Source organism: Bactrocera dorsalis, chromosome 1 (assembly GCF_023373825.1).
Source record: "Bactrocera dorsalis isolate Fly_Bdor chromosome 1, ASM2337382v1, whole genome shotgun sequence".
NCBI lineage: Eukaryota > Metazoa > Arthropoda > Insecta > Diptera > Tephritidae > Bactrocera > Bactrocera dorsalis.
Window position 1 is genome coordinate 42,814,389 of NC_064303.1, and position 20,098 is coordinate 42,834,486.

General features: G+C 33.7%; 2 long non-coding RNA genes across 2 annotated transcripts in view; one reads left to right on the plus strand and one right to left on the minus strand.

The window, feature by feature from the left end:
* The window catches only part of LOC125775710 (uncharacterized), a 57,224-nt gene extending 45,134 nt beyond the window's left edge, over window positions 1-12,090 (minus strand). Inside the window, exon 1 of the long non-coding RNA XR_007421317.1 lies at window positions 10,182-12,090. This is a non-coding gene — a long non-coding RNA (uncharacterized LOC125775710). The remainder of the gene's footprint in view (window positions 1-10,181) is intronic.
* Window positions 12,091-13,464: 1,374 nt separating this feature from the next.
* LOC109579708 (uncharacterized) lies at window positions 13,465-16,905 on the plus strand. Its single transcript, XR_007421304.1, has 3 exons — window positions 13,465-14,454; window positions 14,531-15,074; window positions 15,801-16,905. It is a non-coding gene; the product is annotated as an uncharacterized LOC109579708 (long non-coding RNA).
* The last annotated feature ends 3,193 nt before the right edge of the window (window positions 16,906-20,098 follow it).

Consider the following 20,098-nt stretch of genomic DNA (forward strand, 5'->3'; position numbering starts at 1 on the left):
TAAATGGAAAAGCCATTCGCTTAGTTTTATTTATTTTTTGTGCTGCCATTTAGTAAAATTCCAACGACTTTCTAAAACTGGAAATAAGCAAACAACCACATAATCTCTAAACAAGGGCCTAGGTTGGTCAACTTTGGTTATTTTGTCACATAACCCGATAACCACCTTATCGTGAACAGCCTAACTGTAAAGAATCGCTCTACTTAAATAAACCAACACTTACAGTTCTTACTCATATTACAATTAATGTTAAATTCGCAGAGGTTGCATCTTTAACATTAAATTATGTGTTTACATATTTACTTAAATACATATTCGTACATTCCCTGTGAAGCATCAAACTTGTCAGAAATATGTACATATATGTACATATGTATGTACTAGTCTGCAAGTAGATGCCTATATCGCTCATTTGCTGCAAGACCGGCATAAATCAAAAAATGTGATTTTTGAGTTAATGCTGCAGAAATGTTCGTTATATCATACTTCATGTTGAGTGAAAAATTCATATGAATACCTCTTATATGCTCTGCTTGAGAAGAGAATATATTTCCTGTTCTCCGTGTAAGGTTGGAGTAAGTTGAAAACTTTAAACGCGTTTTCTGGTGAATCGATTTTTTTGACTTATGCCGGTCTTGCAGCAAATGAGCGATATGTCCGCAATCCAACATTAAACTCGAATTAGTCGTAAAAATATAACACTTATGCAATTATAAGGGGAAATATTCAGAAGTAGTGTCTAATTTGAACTAGAAAAAAATATACAATGTATGTTACTAAGTGCAATGAAAAATATTATTTACTAAAGGCAAAATTAACACTTTTACAAAATGGACGGTATTAATCTTTATATTAGTTTAATTTAAGGAAGTTTTTAGTAAAACAAAACCAAATTCTTGTTAACTTCGGAAATGAAACAAACAAAAACGTGGACTTCGATTTCACGGACGGACATGGCTAAATAGTCTTAGCTCGTCACGCTAATCATTTGATATACATAGTTTTTATAGGGCTTCTGATGTGTGGCGGTTATATCCACTTGAAAGTCAGAAAAGAATATTAATGTACGTTTACAGAACTTAACGCACTTTAAAAATCGGTTATTAATTTTGATTTACTTGATCTCATAGCCGATCTTCAGGAGGGCTGCCGAAAAAACGTATCTGGCGGTAAGATAGAATTTTCTGTTTAAAAGTATGTCAAATCCTAAAACTAAAAAAATTGATTTTACAAGAGAAAAAATAAAGATAACTATGGAAGGATTTCTATTTTTGACAAGATTGTGCCTTCTCAAAAGAATAGTCCATTTAGTGAAAAAATTACCTTTTGGAGTGGAATTAAACATCGAAATTAGTAGTAGGTAGTGTTAAAAAAGTCGATCACTCCAACCGTTTCGAAGAAATTTTCCTCATCAGCTCTTTTAAAGGCCGATTCCGCTAAGTTACAAAAAATCTTTAAAATGCGCTCATATCTTCCGGATCAACTTCAGATAATATTTTCAAATATCTTTATGTGCTTTCGATATATTATATATACAAAACGAAAAATTGATTGTTTGAAATTCACAAATGGATATAACCCCTTAAACCTATTCGACCAGAGACCACACCCACTTTTCAGATATATGTACTTACATTCTTCCGTACAGTGACTTCCTATGCGAAATGTGAGCATTGTAGCTAAATTTTCGATTAACTTGGTTTTTATTATGATTAAATTGTGGGCGCAATAAGGCTGAAATGACGCCTTTAAGCAACTTTTCTCTATACGAAATTTCAAAAATACACAGTGAAATCTCGACTAACCGGACAGAAAGGCTGGTCCCACCATTGTTTTCTTATGGGAAATTTTACTATAGTAAGTACTTCATGTTTGGCACAAAATGTTATTTGTCGGTATATAAAAAAACATAATAATAAAAATATTAAAATACTAGTTGACCCCGCAGCCGTTGTCCTGCGTGATAGTATGTAGTTTAAAATGAAAAGACAAAAATTCATATTGTGTTTATAATCATTTATTTGCGATTTTTCTAAATTTTGTTTCAATGTAGCGCAGCTTGATAAACAACATTTTTTGGTTTATGTTCTGGTGCGTAAATGTACAGAGAAGATGGTTTTCCAACTCGTGAGCACGTCACGTATGAAAAACATAGCATTTCCAAATTTATGCCACCCACTATGCGACTATCCTGTTGATCGTCATCTCAAATTCAATTTTCACTGGAAACGAAATATGTTTGAACTGAAATGGCTAATCTAGCATTCTGCCCCTTATATTTAATAGGTGCGTCACAATCAGATTGCGAAACATCATAACGACAGATCCAACTTTTAGACGCAAATGATGCGGTGACATACCAAGCCTCTCCAAAGAATTTAGAAATTCCACTGGATAATTCACTGCATCGCCTTCATTGTCAAGACGTTCGATCGATTTGTATGACCGCAAGTCTCCCGGATTTGACTTTGCGCGTACATTAATCAATAGCAACCGAAGGTAGAAGCAATCGTCGTTTTTCGGGTGGATTGTGTTTATTCGTCCTAATGCATTAGTTGAGAACACACCTGGAGTTCAATCTACTGGTTGGCCTTGCTTTCTGCGTAAATATTTCTTCGACGATGCATGCTATGTATAATATCAAGGCATTTCCGAATAGAGCAAGTTCTCGCAAACGGTTCACTGACGAAACTCGTAAATGTTAATTTTGTTGCTGGCGGTGTTTCCCTGGCTGTACTATATTATCTGCGTTGAAATAGACTCTTTAGTTATTCTCCAAAATAACTACGAGACGCACAACAGTCGGAAAACGTTCATGAATTGTAAAAGTAAATATCCTACAAAGCGCTTTATTGCAGTTCACGTATCGACCGTATCGTTCAAGACCAATAACCGCCATGTTGCTTCCTATGGTGACGTAATTACAAACGTATTTTATCGATTACGCCAAACTGCAATACGCAACATTGACATGACTTTTGAATGTGAATTAGACAACATTGGCGAATATGGTACGATCCATGTGTTGTTAACTTCGATATTCACGCCTCTAAATTGAATGCTAAATGTTCTGCCATTGTCGTCTGGTGAGCGACGCCGATACAGTGGATATCCATCTTTTCAATTTTGTGTTTCCGAAAGAAAAGCACGTGGATAGAGTTTTGTGCATTTATTGTCAGATATTCAAACCGAAAAGTGATTTTGGTGTCTGCAAAGTCTATGAACCATATTGGGTTTCATCACTACGTATAATGCTGGATCTTTCTCTGCATCAGGAATTTCCGCAGAAATAATTTCATCAATTTGATCCGGTGTAACCCTCGTCCACCATTCAAAGAAGAATGTGTGCGTGCGCCATACCTCTATTTTGCCGCTCAACAGTGTACATCTAGCATCTAACAGCACCACATACATATACGTTGCTTCAAAATAAAGTCCATCAAACATCGTAACTGTTGTTTGAAAAGTCGTGCTGTGACATCGTGACGATCGCTTGCTGATTGACCGCGATCCATAATTCCGCACGTATGTATGTCATTGCATCCTGGGAGTACTTCTTGCCTTGCCGTGCATTCGGCTGCCATACGTTGATGGCAAAAAGAACGCCGACCGATATTATGGCGACCTCTTCGTGGCTTCGTAACAAATTTCAATCTGCAATTGAAACATGTGAAGCACACATAAAGTTTTCACTGAATAATTTTCAAACATTTTTCTTTTGAATAGCCGGAATAAAAAAGCAAGCGACCGAAATTGAACAATTCAAATAATTTACAAATCAAAATATTGAAAAACAAAACAAACAAAAATTAAAAGAAATGTGCATGGAAAAGAGGAACTTTTTGGAATTGTCCAGTTTTCCGACGTTTCCTCACGAAAAGCATATGGTTTTATTTCCAAACCTTCCCCGATCCACATAGAACACCCTCTGAAAATTTCATCAAGATTGGTGCAGCCGTTCTCTTAGCGTTACTAACCAACAAACATTCATTCGTTTGTATGGGAAAAAGAAAAGGGCTGTTTTTCGGCAATTATTCGAAATTTTCTTGCCGTAAAAAGCATCCTCAACGAACATTTAGAAAAAATAATCGACCAAATTGGTGGAGTTATGCGCTTAGCAACACATTTTGCGATTCATTTTTATATGTGTATGTATGTACTTGTATAAGATTATTATAGCCTGTGAAAAATGATGTTAGAGTATTAAAAGTTATTTATGAATGGACATACATATATACTAAAAAGTATATGTACTTAGAACGTTTTGCAATACTTTGTAAAATGACACTTCCTGAACTGCGGGAAGCTAACATTCACACATACACTTAAAATAAATAAGTATGCATTTGTTATGTACACAAATATAAATGTATGAGTTCAGAAATATTCATACATAAATACCTAGCAATGTAATTAACCACTTTACTTCTAGTACTAACCTATCACCCGACTATCTTTTATCACACAATTAACTTGTATTAGTTGTTCGATTTTTTTCGATCGAAGTTTTTATCTGAACAATACGTTCCGGGATTATAGCGTTGCTTTGCAAAATAATTTTTGTCAAATTTCGTGAATATAATTTTCAACTAAAAAATTAAATCGACTTAGCACGTTACGCTGACATATGTATATATGTATAAGTATACGTTATAGGGCCTGTTACTTTTTCGTCTTTGTGTTACAAATTTCGAACATCGCCAAAAAATTGGTGCAAATGTGATAATTTTCTGACCAATTCAAATTTAGTCACAAAGTTAAAACTTTAAGCTGATATACATATGTACGTATTTTCTATTTTGATGTTTTCCTTCAGAGTTTTGAGACGGCAAAACTTATGATGTTGCTAAAATTTTTGGCAAGTTTTGTATTAAAATTCTTTTATCGTTTTAATATAAAACGAATACCGAATGTGGAGCAAGAATGCGATTTAATAATTCGCAGAAACCGGAATTTGGAAAAATTTTATGAAATCTTTGTCGTAGTAAAATTCAAATTATGGTAACTTAAAAAAATTAAAAGAATACCATACACACTTATAATATGTGTGTAATACTCACGGCCACATTTTCATTACCGCGTGTACAAATACTATATAATTATCGGCATCAGCATGAGAAACGAAATCGTAAACGAAAACACGGTCGGAATACCAGGAATAAAAATATACAGTGTATAATAACCATGTTTTACGATGAATACTATAGCACTATATCTGACATGGACTATGCTGACATTTCAAGGCAAGCCCAGAATGACAGACACAGTGCATGCGGGATTTTAGTCGCCTCTTACGACAGGCATAACTTACCACGGGTATATTCGGTTCCCCCCTGAACCCTGAGGGGATCCCACCTACCCGCAGGGGGATTTTATAATTACAAGCCCGAAATTCTTGTTCCTCATTTTCATCATTTCTTGTTTCGACAGTAAAATATAAATAGCTCCTTAGCTAAAGGGCTTTATATGCCAACTCAAACCACCACAATACATAAAAAATTTCGAGATAGAGAGATTTCGATATTATGTAATTGGGAGATTTGTATGAAATTTGACTTCTATTGCTCAAGAGCTCAAGTTATGGAGAACTTCGAATTATAAAAATTCAAGTTATGGAAGTCGAACTATATCAGAATTTTCGAACATCCTGCTGACTATAGTCCACATGATTGGTGATTGTATGTGAAGAACATTGATGAAATCCTGGAAGCATTTTATTAGTTGGAGGCATGTTAATTGTGTTTCGGCTTGGTTAAAATAGATAAAAGCGAGTCAATACTACCTCATAATGTTGGCCGTGATTCTAACAAGTTTTATGTCGAATAAGTAGGTCAGTAAGTATATATGTACCAGAGTCCTGCACGAGTAATTAAAAAAGTAACATGTTAGCAAGCGGCGATGCCGATGCGGCGAGTACACGCTACGTAACGGTACTTTGGCATCGTGGGCATCTACATCGAGGGTATCGGCATCGCGGGCATCGCCGATTACTAACATGTTACCAGTGGTCGGCATTTCTTAGAACAATTGTGGAAACTAACTTCACACGTACGCTTACGCGTTCAGTCGTTGTCGAGCCAGCAACGAATTAACATCATGTAAAACTATAACGCAAAACCAAATATGCCCTGCTAGAAATATTTTATGTTCCTAAATGCCTTTCGTGCCATGCAATGCCATTTATGTTCCAAGTCTTTTAAAGATAATAGGGAATATATCCTTAAAATACATTTTGTTAATTTTCATTATTTTATAATTTTGCTTATAAAATTTGCTTAATTCTAATTCCAATTTCTCACTGGGCTACTCTTTTTGCTTTGTTGTCCAACGGGACTGTGTGCACGTTATGCTTGTTTTGGTTATTCTAGCGTCAACTGATCGCAAAATTCTGCTTTGTTTGCCTACGAAGTTGAATACAGTTACACAATCGGGCTTTCACAGACACTTGTCGCGACATGTTGGCGCATAGGCCGTGGACAACGCTGTGTTACTCAATTAGTATTGTGCGCGAAGAAAAGAAGTGGCATTTTCACATTAGCAAAGTTTTTGCATTTGTGCTATTATTTAAATCTATATAATGGAAATTTTGCAACGTATTAAAAGTGACATCTGGAAGTTTTACAATAAAATTTTATTTTTAATTCGTTGCTTATTTTAATCGAAAATAACGAAATATATTTAATTTATTTTTATTTATTGAATTAATTTATGTTGTGTTATGTTATGTTATATTGAATTAATTTATGTTTAAATGAAGAGAATTTTATTAATTTTTTCTTAATATACGGTAAATACAAAAGAAAAATCTCAAGAATTTGCTTTTATGTTTGTATTTCGTTTCATTTGCCATTGACGATACCAGATAGTAATCGTACGATGCCACGATGCCGATGCGCAATGTTACCTTCGCATCGTGGTAATCGTCAGAAGTGTTACTTAGTAACGTAATCGTACGATGCCTACCTTAATCGTGCAGGCCTCTGATATGTACATAAGATATAGCAATAAAATTAAGTCTAAGTTAATGGACTTCAATATAAATTAAGAAGATAGAATGTTTAAATAGTTATAGTTGAATTATTTCGGAACATTTTTGATGTGAAACATCTACAGGCGCGGGTAAACATGATTGTCGCCGTGGCGATACAGGCCGATCGCCACGCGTCTATATGTAGCATATACATATATGTACATATTATATATATATGTGTATATTTTTACGCGCCTTGCAAAAATCTGTGTCAATATGTATGCAAGCTCATACATAAACTTACATATTTAAGCTGGTTTGTTGGAGAAGATGTTACTACGGCAAGGGAAGCAGTGGCAATTGGCGATCGTTCGTTTGTGTTTTCGGCACAGCTCGGATTTTTTACCAATAACACAAGATTTCGCATGAAGCAATAAGTGTACACATTTGCATACAAAGTTGTGGGTAGACAAAGTTACAAATATTATACGCATGGTCTGTCATATTTGCTTACATGCACACATAATTACATACATACATATGTACGTGAATATGCGCGACCGCTTGGTATGTTAATATGTCATCAAACATATAATGCCCAGCAAATAAATTTGTAAATATGTTTATAACTTATTAGACCTACATTAATTAAATATTTAGGTAATAATGCGTGCATGACTTTATTATACATATGTACATACAGTGACACACAAAAGTATTCGGAAAAATATTTTTCCGAAATAAGAGTATCAGCATTTTCTTTCTATTTACAGTTAATATTCAAAAACTATTTAAATTAGTTTATTATAGCTTATAGTTTTATTTAAAAGCAAAACATAAATTTTTTTCAAACGACAACATAACCAAATAGTACTTCAATTCAAAAACGTTTATAATAGAGAAGGTTCACGTTTCAAATATCTCTTAACTTTTCGAAGGGGTACTCGGCAGAGATGAGGGAGTCTCACCACAGACAAATTATAAGCGTTTTTCACCACGAAAATAGCAGAATTGAGCATTTTTAGAGTTATATGAGAAAAATAATGCTAATTCCAATGTTTACAAATTTACACCTAGAGATTCGTTTATTTTTTATGCGCGACCGACACGACATATAACACTGTGGAACATTTTTGAGATTATTGTCTGGGGGGTGAGAAATTCCAAGTCAGGGTGATGGTACTAGGTCAGTATAGTAAAACCCTCAAAGGGTTTGGCGTTCGTATGTGTCAGTTTTTTTTATGACCTTTTAAATTTTTTCCTTATCTTGATGTTTTTTCGCTTAGTTGTAACATTTTGGCAAAAACGTAATTTAACATAACTCGCGAACCACTTGTCCGATTTTGATGAAACAAATTTAGACAAATTAAGAATTACAGTTTCTGGGTTTTTGGGTTGTCAAAAAAGTCTTGCGGTATCATATTTCTGAAAATTTTATTTCCATAGTTATTACACGTTTAGTAGTTTTCAATATAACCTTGTACCCACCCTCTTTTTCGGATGAGCGTGGTTATCATATAAATATTTTCACACTATTTATTGTAGGAATAGAATTTGAAATAACTTTTGCATATTAGTAGACATGAATATAAAAATATTCAGGTATTTCCTTCAGGGAATATTTCGACAAAATGCTCATATAATTTCCTCCTTCACAACAATTAACCATATTACTGCCTCTACACCAGCAAAACGCTAAACGATCGTTGGCCAGTGGTCGGCATTTCATAGCACAATTGTGCTTACTTCGCCTATATGCTTACGCTCCATTGTTCAGTCATTGATGAGACAACGGCGAAACCATGGGTAATTGGATGCCCAACTTATTCCAGTGTGAGAGCGCCTCAAAATAAGCATTTTTTATAACATTTTCTATTATGGCCAGGTCGAACAAAATAAGAATTTTTGGCCATTTAAATTAAAACACCCAACATTTATTACGATTCCAAATTATTATATAATGGACTTTTAATATATTGCGAAACTACTTAAATCCTTTTATATGATTTTATGGTATATTAAAACAACTCATTTTTGATCTTTCAATACTTAATAAGGTGAATTAAGTTCTCAATTAATATATGTTTTTAATCATTTGTAATTGAAAATTAATTCTATTATGCATCAAACCACAAAACGATTCATGAAATATATTTAAATTTCACATTTTATTTGATTTTCATTGTTTTAAATTTTTATTAGCGATCTTGAATGGAGGCAACAAATTCCTTCGTTCACATATATTTTTGGTATAATTTCAATCTGGCCGTTCCAGTCATTCCAATTGCAAAACGTCAAAACCTACCCAATCCAGTCAACTGTCAAAGCTCGGTAGGTGAGCCGTTCTCACATTTCCAGTGAGAGGAGAGTTGGGGATCTCTTTATCTCTGGGCGAAGCAACATAGGCAAAGATAAAAGGATAAACTCTTTAATTCGAGAGAGAGCTGTCAAAACTCGCATTTTTATAACATTTGTCAATGATGCCACTGCTGAAAAATCTTAGACTGGGCATTTTATAAATAACTTTTGGGTATTTCCTCACTACCAATGAGGTATGCAAATAGCGCGTTACTGATATTAATTTTGGGTCTCGGTCCCATATAATAGTGGATCCGGCCACTTTGCTGTGATATACATTTTATAACATTAGGGGGATTCTCTTGCTCTTGCAAGATTGCAGACTGCAAAAATCCTATACCGAAATAAATATAGGACACTAGAGCACCCATTGCAGAATATAGTGATATATGAACGACTGATTTAGTGAATTTATTGTAAATGACTATTGTGCATGGCTATTGTAAATTCGCGCACCTTTTGCATTCATTCTTAACAAAAAAATCTTTATAATTTAAATAGAAATTATAAAATCTATTTAAAAAATTACCTTCCTCAACAATTTAACGTCAAAATACATATGTATTCAAGTAAAATGGCATCTAAAACAGGGTTGCAATTATATTTTTGCGTGACATTGCACGCAAATAAGCATGGGTTTTGGTCCGGCATATTTTACAGCCCTTGCAAATATTTTTCTGCGTGTGTTTGTTGTCGTGTCGTTGCAATTCATGCACCGTGCAAGGGTTTTGCAAGAGCAAGAGAATACCGCTATTATTTATATAATAAACTATTAAATAAGAATCCAAGGGATTGTACTTGAGATTTAATTTTGAATATATTCATACAAATAAATTTCATTTGAAAAACTTACGAATTTAAGGCCGCTTTCTAATATCTGGTTACCAGCGTTTCTGTTCAGTTAATAGAGTTGTCCGATTGTACTTAATAATCAACAAATTGTGGGACCGGCCAGAATGCATGGTTAATGGAGATGCCCACTTAATAGAGCGTCTATTTAATAGAACTTTCACTGTATTTTTTTATTTATGAATGGTTTTTACTATCCAATTAAGGAAGGGCTAAGTTCGGGTGCAACCGACTTGCAAGAATCAAAGCCAGGGAAATACTATAAGGTGTTCGCAAATTCTGATATTAGTTATATAGGGTCTAGGTCAAATTTCAGTCAAATTTATCTATTTCAGGCACAAAGATGCACTGTTATGAACATAACACTCTCACTTATTTTCATTGGGATAACTCACATATTGGCCGAGGAGGATTATCCCTTAATTTCAGATATATATATCACACATTGATCGACATTTTTGATAACAAGGCAACTATAGATACCGGGATCGAAATAGTCGATACCTAGGGGCTTGAAAAGATTTTATTGAATTTAAAAAATTTTTGGGTCATAAGGTGGCATATTTGTGCAAAGCTTTAACCCGTTATATTAATTGCTTCCTTATTTCTTTACTGGAAAAACTATGAAAAGATTATGATCTGAGCACAAATATTTATTATTTTTTAGAAAAAAAAACAGAAAAAACGTTAGCTTCGGTGCAGCCGATATACGGGATTTGACAATTAAGTAATGAGACTTATTTTATTGCCGCGCTTGTGAGAAATTCTCTTTCTCTTTTTCCGGCATCCCTCCCCTCTCCATTGATATATGTACCATCGCTCTAGCTTGTTTAGTTCACCTACTGCGTCAGGTTGAGTAGACGTGTGTTTGCAGTGCTCGTCACGAAAATGGAATAACGAAATCAAGAGCGACGCGTCGCGATAAAATTTTGCGCCAGATTGGGCGAAACAGCTTCGGAAACGTACGCTAAAATTGTAAGAGTGTATGGTGATAGTGCTCTTACGACCCGGAAACCAAACGCCAAAGCTCACAATGGTTGTCTCCGCGCGCCCCCCGTCCCTAAAAAGCTCGCATGAGCAAGTCGACTCGCGGACATCCCAGTCGAAGCGTTCCAGAAATATTACGAAGCATGGAAAACGCGCTGGAATCGCTGTATAGCTCTGTCTCTTTACTTAATTCTCATTCCACGTATATGGTCAAATTCAAAAGTTTTCAAGCCTTTGATTCCGATCGTTTGGTTTGTATGACAGCTATATCCTATAGTGCCCCGATATGAACAATAATCTATACCGAATTTCGTGAAGATACATTGACAAATGTGAAAGTTTTCCATACAAGAACTTGATTCCGATCGTTCAGTTTATAGGACAGTTCCGACAAATGAGCATCTTCTCGAAGAGAAAATGACGTTTGCAAAATTTCAAAACTGAGAGACTAGTTCGTATATATACAGACGGACAGACAGACAGATGGACATGGCTAAATCCACTCAGCTCAACATACTGATAATTTATATGTATATGCATATACTTTATAGGGTCTCCGACGCTTCCTTCTGGGTGTTACAAACTTCGTGACAAACTTAATATACCCTGTTCAGGGTATAAATATAAAAACAGTTTTCTGCCAACACATTGTTTACGTAAACATGAAAACACACGTGACACAGTTTCACCATTTGATTAAATGAATGCAACACAAATTTTAGATTTTCTTTTGCAGAATACATATTAAGTGACCTTAATATATGTATGTATAAAAATTACGTGTCACGTTGTTTATTCGCGATGGACTCCTAAACTACTGAACCGATTTCAGCAAAATTTAGCACACCCTCTCCAGTTCGAACCAACTTTGAAGATACGATAGTAAAAACTACTCATAAATAAAAAATGGACAGAAAGGCTGGCAACCAGACACTGTGAAATTTACCATGCGATTCTGTACTGTGATACAGTCTCAAGTCTCTAAATTTGAGATTTTAAGTAAGAGACAATTTTTGATACTTGAGACGAGTTTGCTATTCTGTAAGTGACAGTCACAAAATCTATTACATTTCATTATTCAGAGATGTTTTTACACTTGAATGAAAATAAATATGTCGATAACAAATATTAAATTTTCTATAACATCATCAAAAAAACTTTTAACCTTTTCGTGTTTGAGTTGCTTACAAAATATAAAAAAAACTACAATCGATTAATATCTATGACGATCTCTATTCAGTATATTCCAAATGGCAGACAAGAGTTCTTTTTAGTTTTGTGAGCTTCTAACTATAAGGTCTCAAATTTGAGGCAATATTTTGAGACTAACGCTTGAGACTAATAGCGGGATTCTGTAACCAGTCTCTAGTCTCTATTTGAGACATTTTGAGACAAAGTCTCAATTTGAGACTAGTTACTATTCACTAAACAGTCTCTAGCGTTAGTCTCAAAATGTTGAGACCTGGTAGTTAGCAGGTCACAAAACTAAAAAGAGCTCTTGTCTGCCATTTTGAATATACTGAATAGAGATCATCATAGATTTTAATCGATTGTCGTTTCTTTATATTTTGTAAGCAACTCAAACACGAATATATGAAAAATAAATCAATTTTACATAAATTTCGTAAATATTATGAAACAAAGTCAACATATATTTTTATTTTTATTGATAATTATGTTTTTTGACTATGCTATAGGAAATTTAATATTTGTTATCGACATATTTATTTTCATTCAAGTGTAAAAACATCTCTGAATAATGAAATGTAATAGATTTTGAGACTGTCACTTACAGAATAGCAAAATCATCTCAAGTCTCAAAAATTGTCTCTAACTCAAAATCTCAAATTTAGAGACTTGAGACTGTCTCACGTTACAGAATCGCACGGTAAGTGAATATTAACTAGTCTCAAATCGAGACTTTACCTCAAAATGTCTCAAATAGAGACTGGTTACAGAATCCCGCTATTATTTGTATGAACATATTCAAATACCGACAAAAACGTGTTTTCATTTATCCGTAGATAAAATTTTCACTGTATTGAATAGTTTATTATATGAATAAAATCCACTACTAGTATTGTATATATGTACATACATACATACATCTATATTTTTAAACAAAATCGGTTTTAGTGTTTCATTATCGGTATTTCTTGTTAGAAGTAATAAAATGCTTCCACAAATACTAATGCAATAGTAATTTCAGATTACTTACTTGGAAATCACACTTTGAAGTATAATAAACAATATAAGTATGTACTTACATATTTTATATCAATATGTATGTACGTATTTTGTATTAAATACGGATAATTATGGTAACTTTTTTCATGCATAAGTATGTACAAGTATATGGACCTCCCCAGGTTTTCAATGCAACACCACTATACAAGACCTATGTATGTTAATTGTATGGAAGGGCTTAATATTTATATGACTGTGTAAATCATATTTTTTATTAGCTCTTCGCATATATAAAGTTATAAACAAAAATCATTCGCATAAAATCCAATGATTTTGTTTACAAACGAATTCCATCCGTCTTTGTGGCGTTGCTCAATTATGCCATACAGAATCTTTCAATGAAAAACAGATTATTATTTATTTACCTAAGTAATCAAACTTTCAGTTCAACGCCGTTACGCTACTTACTTGCAACCCACGACTCGCGAGTTTATTTGTGTAAACGACGCTTATATCGACATGGAAACTTATTACCACCAGTACGAACAATCAGACACCTACATCTTTTTTATTCCCAGTGGAAAACTACGATATTTCTCAATTGTTCACTACTATATATGTGTGTATAAAGTGGAGAAATACAGCTATCTCAAAATATTGCACCTAATCAAGTTTTTAAATTAAACGGATAAGATCACGGGTTAAAGATAAGTGGTTGTTGAACTTAAATTGCTTCATTAGCAATATAAGAGATATAGTAATATAATTAATACTAAGCACAAGCCCCCTTTATTAAAATAAATACACTGGGTATACATACATCCCAGGCTGTTTAAACTTTGTCATTTGGGACGTTTTTTGAATGGCAGGTCCCAAACCCAGCGCATAACCCTGTTGAGGTGATGTTTCGCCTTCTCACATTATCTCGAACTTAAACTTTCTTTGGCTACCGTAAGGACACTTGGTTTAGGACCGGAAGTCGTGAGCTGCTTGAGCCATATGTGAAAGAATCGCTTTTGGCGCTCCCAAGTGAATGGCGATCAGAGAACTTTCCTCACTTGCATGAACTTCTTGACATGACTCCGTCCTCCATTCTTCTACTGGTATGTATTATATAAAATTCATTATTTCACATTTACGCATTTTTTTTAATAGTAGCTTTTATTATATGTATATAAGTACATACATACTTCCAATCAAAAACGGCACTTGCTTGCGACAACGGAAAATATAGTTTAATTATGAGGGAGCAGATGAGTCAATTCGCGATGCTAAGCAAAACTTTGAAATTCATCTCTGTTTTGTCATTATTGATTGCATTGTCTTCAATCGATGGAAGGTACGATCAGTTGAAAGTTACTAAAACTTTGATCAGATGCAAAGTTTTACATACACATCTATTTTTCAACATTGTAAAAAATTTGAAAGTCAGTAACTCACAGTGGATTGACGGAGTGGACGCAACAGAATTATGCTACGAAGTACATACTGTTGGCAGAAAATTTGCTCAAAAGACCACACTATTGGACTTTTTAATTATATTTTCTCTAACGAAATTTAATTACGGCAATAAGGGTGTTGTAAAAATCCGTATCCAGCTCTTAAGTAATTGTTAAAGAAAAAAATTCCTTATTTCTTGAGCTGTAGTCAAGTAATTTTGATAGTTGATTACGCATTGTAAATGATCCACATTAGAAGAGCAAGAGAAAATAAATTTATGTGTGTAAGTATAATATAAATGTAAATATTTTCATTGCGATTTAAGGAATATGGATGAAAATTTGTAAGTTTTGTACAAAATTTCAAAATGAACTATATTTTATAATAATGATTTTAACTAATTGTAGAATGAATTTAATGATTACTTTGATTTTCCTTCGAAAAACAAATGTTGATTGTTTACATTTTATTGAAAAATGTAATCCTTTTTAGATGGAAGAAAGAGCATAGGAAGAAGGAGCATAGGATAAAAATTCTAAACAGAAACGCAGACACATTGGTTAATTGAAATAAATTTAATTTATTAATTCTAATGAAATTACTATAATAGTATTACGGGTACATTTGAATAATTTCCAAATAAATATTTTTATCTATTGACAACGTAATTGAAAATTAAGTGAATGATTAAAATGGCTTTTAATAAAAAGTAACGCTAAATATTTGTCGTAATCTTGTATTCGATCATGCTTGTGACGGGCTTTATCAATTGAAAATGAAGTGGCACAAATTTCTAATATTGAAACAGTTATGTGATTTTTCTAAATTAAAATACGAGGTGTGTTCAAAAAGTATCGCGAATTTTGTGTTTTTTCAAAAATTATTTATTTATTCATGAATATCTATTTTGTCTCCTTCAAAGTAATCCCCATGAGATATTATACACTTGTGCCAACGGTATTTCCAATCTTCAAAGCACTTCAAAAAATAATTTTTTTATCTTTTTCAGCTCCTCCTTCGATGCCGTCTTTATCTCGTCAAGAGAAGCGTAACGTCGTCCTTTCATGGGCCTCTTCAATTTAGGGAACAAGAAAAAGTCACAGGGGGCCAGATCTGGGGAATACGGTGGCTGCGGCATCATTAGTGTGTTGTTTTTGGCCAAAAGTCGCACACAAGCAACGATGTGTGAGCAGGGGCGTTACCGTGGTGCAAAAGCCAATTTTTGTTCTTCCACAAATCCGGGCGTTTCTGGCGGATTGCTTCGCGCAAATTGCGCATAACTTGCAGGTAATATTCCTCATTGACCGTTCTTCCCTGTGGCAAGAACTCATGATGCACCATGCCCCTGCAATCGAAGAAAACTGTCAGCAAACTATCGCGATACTTTTTGAACACACCTCGTACAGTAGAATTAACTCGCGATAAAGTTAAACCTTCGGCTAAGTTGACCGAGCGTTCAACGTACCGCTCTAAAAAGTTAACTTTTAGTTAATTACGGCAATAAGGATGTTTTGGTTAACTTTTTTGAGCTTATCTTTTTTTCAAACCGTTTGTTTGGCCAGGAAAATAATTGCTACATACATATGTATTCCTTAAATTTCTATGTAAAAATTATTGCAGATGTCGCGAGGTATATACATATACATATATAGATACGTAGTTTGTCATGAGCATTTGAACTTCTGGGTTATTTATAGTTAGTGTGTTAAAAATGTCAACAAAGCAGAAAAAATCATTGCAAATCAGATTAAATTTGCATTAAAGCTGGGATTTTAAGAAAAATCGATGAAGGCATTCATGCAAATTGATTGGCGTTGAATTATAATGTATTTAAGGCGGCCATCTGAAAAACAAAGAAAAAACTTCATGAAATCCAGGAAGAGGCAAGCTGAAATTGGGAAACAACAAATATAACATTAATGGAAGGACTGTGGGAAGTGTTTAGAGCATTAAGAGTCGCTACAATCCACTATTCTTAGTAATATATCTTTTGAGTAAAATTAAAATTTTGAAATGTTTTGCCCCTTTTCAAGTTATTTGTGTTTTACCTATCTTACTTAATAACAACTAATAAATCAATTAAAATTAACTAAACTTAAAATATTTAAATAACAACTTATTTCTTTAAAACTCCTGGGGCCTAGATATGTACGTATGTATGTAAAAATTACATACTTTATGGTACTGTAAAACTTTAAGGTCAATATTTTTCACTGACATAACTGGAAGCACCTGCTGAAAGTTTTTGAAGATATACGAATATTTTTTTAAAAGGCAGACTTTTTTATTCTCAAAATATTGGAATTCAAGCATTTACGTATAACTCTGTTAGCCATAAAACTATAGTTATTTTTTAGTTTCAGCAATGACGTGGTTAAGTTGGTACAAACCTACATATGTTACCAGTAATACCCAGATGCAAACTTTGAACTTAGCCCATTTTTGTTTTAGTTATATTATACGAGTACATTTAATTGGGTCATTCCATTCAACATTTTTTTCATGCAAAATATTTTTTTGTGTTCTTTTAAGCAAAATATTGGTTTTCTCAGCTTTCCAGTGAGAAATAAGTTGAATTTTTTCTACCTATTTTTTATAAGCAAAAGTTACATATTTCCAAACAAATATATGCATTTTTAATTTGGAACTATTTTTATTCAGTTTTTTTTTTTATTGAAAAAGGTACATTAGGCTCCTCAATTACGATTATATAAATTTGAAATTGAATTCGCTGCGAAGCAAGTTTTATCCCGCATGACGTTACTTCTCGCGCTAAACATATAAAAAAGCCCCCTACCTTAGCAGCAAACGCGAGGGACAAAGTTCGAAAATATGTCTAAACCGAAATTTTGTACTCCAAAATTTATAAATTACTAACAGAAGAGTCTAATATGCATTTTAAATAAAAAAAATTAGTTCCAGTTATCCGTTTTTCTTTATTTTCAATTTCGTTGTTTAGTATGTATTAGAGAACAGTTCTGCAAAATTAGCTTTTTAATTAAAGGCCGGATACCGGAAAATAAAAAATATGAATAATCGGTTGTATGAGAGATACATATGTGGTATAGTTGTCCGATCTGGCCGATTCCTACATATGTATTTATTTTCATTCCAAAATTTCAAAACCTGACGAAGAAATTTTTTAAATTCCTAAATGATAAACTTCACCTTTAAAATCGCTGGTTCGAACCCTGTTTTAGAGCTATAGTCTCTTAGGCAAAGTTGTCCGGAAATATCCGCTGGACATTTTCCGTATACATATATAGTTTTATTGAAAAAAATCCATCAGATCTAATATACATATGTACCTTCATATCCAATATATGTATGTAAAATCAAAAACTTCGAAAAGATGGGGTGAACATTTCAAAGAACTGTTGATTGCTAGCGGGTTTGATTTTCTACGGATTTGATAATAATACGCCCAAACAAGGCAGTGTCTGAAAACGTGTTAATACAAACTTAAAAAATTACAATGGAATTTCCCTTCTCCAAATCGTATACAAAATATTTGCGAGAATTGTGCACAGAAAACATGTCTAATATGGCTCGGCCATGTACCGAGAATGAACATCTGAGAGCGTAGAAAAAAATTATAAAGGCTATAACATTCACGACTAAGCAAGAGGAAGACCGCGTTCAAGACGGATTGAAAAACTCGAGAAAGACATGACCCAAAATTATAAAGAAGCAGCCAGTGACCGATATGCGTAGCAGAACAAAGCTCAAAAGAAATGTAGCGCTAGGAGATGTTTGGAATTTAATTGCTCCGCCAGCGCTAACCACAGCTCTCCAATCCTACATGGCGCGTTGGATCGTAAAAGATCTACAAAAGAATCACAACCCCAGTTATTTCAAATGTTCAGGAGGAGCAAGCAAGAGTTTTTATAGAAATTACTGAAATTTTACTACCATATCATCGTCCATAATATATGGTAGAATATTTTCTTTAAAATATGAGTAATTGCTCAAGAAAAAAAATACATTTAGGCTGTTTACGGTAAGGTGGTTATCGGGATATGTGATTATTAGATTAAAAATAACCTCTATGCTCCGTGAGCATCCTATGTATGGTTATTTGCTTATTTTTACACAAACAGCTGTTCATTGTTTACAATCCTAGTTCAATTAAATTCCTACTTATAAAATGTCTAAACAAAGTTTAAAAAACAAAATAATCGAATTTAAAATAAGTTCTGCTATTCAGGAAATGGACTTTATTGAAGGTATGTGCTTGTTAAGTAATCCGAATTTTAAGGGTTCAAAAAATTCTTTGTATAAAATTTACAGACATCTTGTGCCTTGATCTGTAGTAGACGGGGAGATGAACTACATGTTCCGAAATTCATTGGCGAGAAAATGTTTTGTGTTGTTTTGACCATGGAAGATCTTTGCAAATGCTGCGCTTCAGCAAATGCCAATTCGCTCATCTCCTAGAAATATTTTCTAATGATATGAACTTTAATAATTCAAGTTTACAAATACCTGTAGATTTGTAAATCAAAATCGTATTGCCCCGATTAGGTTCATCGGGTGAAAGTGCTTCTGTACGTAAAGTCGCTACAACTTTTGGTGTGGGAGATGGAGGTACATTGACCAATATCACCAAAAGATTTTTTTCGGCAATTTTGAATAAACTACCCCAATTCATTCATTGCCCTAGACCGGCAGAGCACCGGGAACTTCTTTTTCACATTCTGCGAATTATCATATTGCATTGGTTACATTGACGGTAGTGAGATTAAACTGGCCGAAAAGCCGAATAAAAATCATGAGGTGTATTTTTCTCGGCAACGAATATACTCTATCAAATTGCTAGTCGTATGTGACCATAAGTTACGCATATTACATGCAGAAGTGGGCAATCTCGGAAGCTACCACGATTCTAAAGTGTTTAGGAAATCTCATATTGGAAGAAACACTACTAGCTTATTTAGTGGAGAAGAGTGGATTGCAGGTGATTCTGCGTATAAGTTGACAAAACATTTAATAACACCATACCGAAGCAATTCTTCTTTAGCAGACTCTGAAAGACAAGCTAAATTCAACAAAATACATCGTGTTGGAGTTGAAAATTGTTTCGGGATTCTTAAAAAAAAGTTTTGTAGTTTAAAGAAATGCCGATAAAAATAAAAGACCAAGAGAGTCAAAAATTTTTTAATAAGTGGGTACTTGTCTGCTGTGTGCTACACAACATACTCTTGAAAGGGCGAGATTCTTCACACTTTGAAAGGCAAAGTGAAATATTTCAAAATGAAATATACTTCATAATAATGATTTTAACTAATTTAGGAAGAATTTAACGAT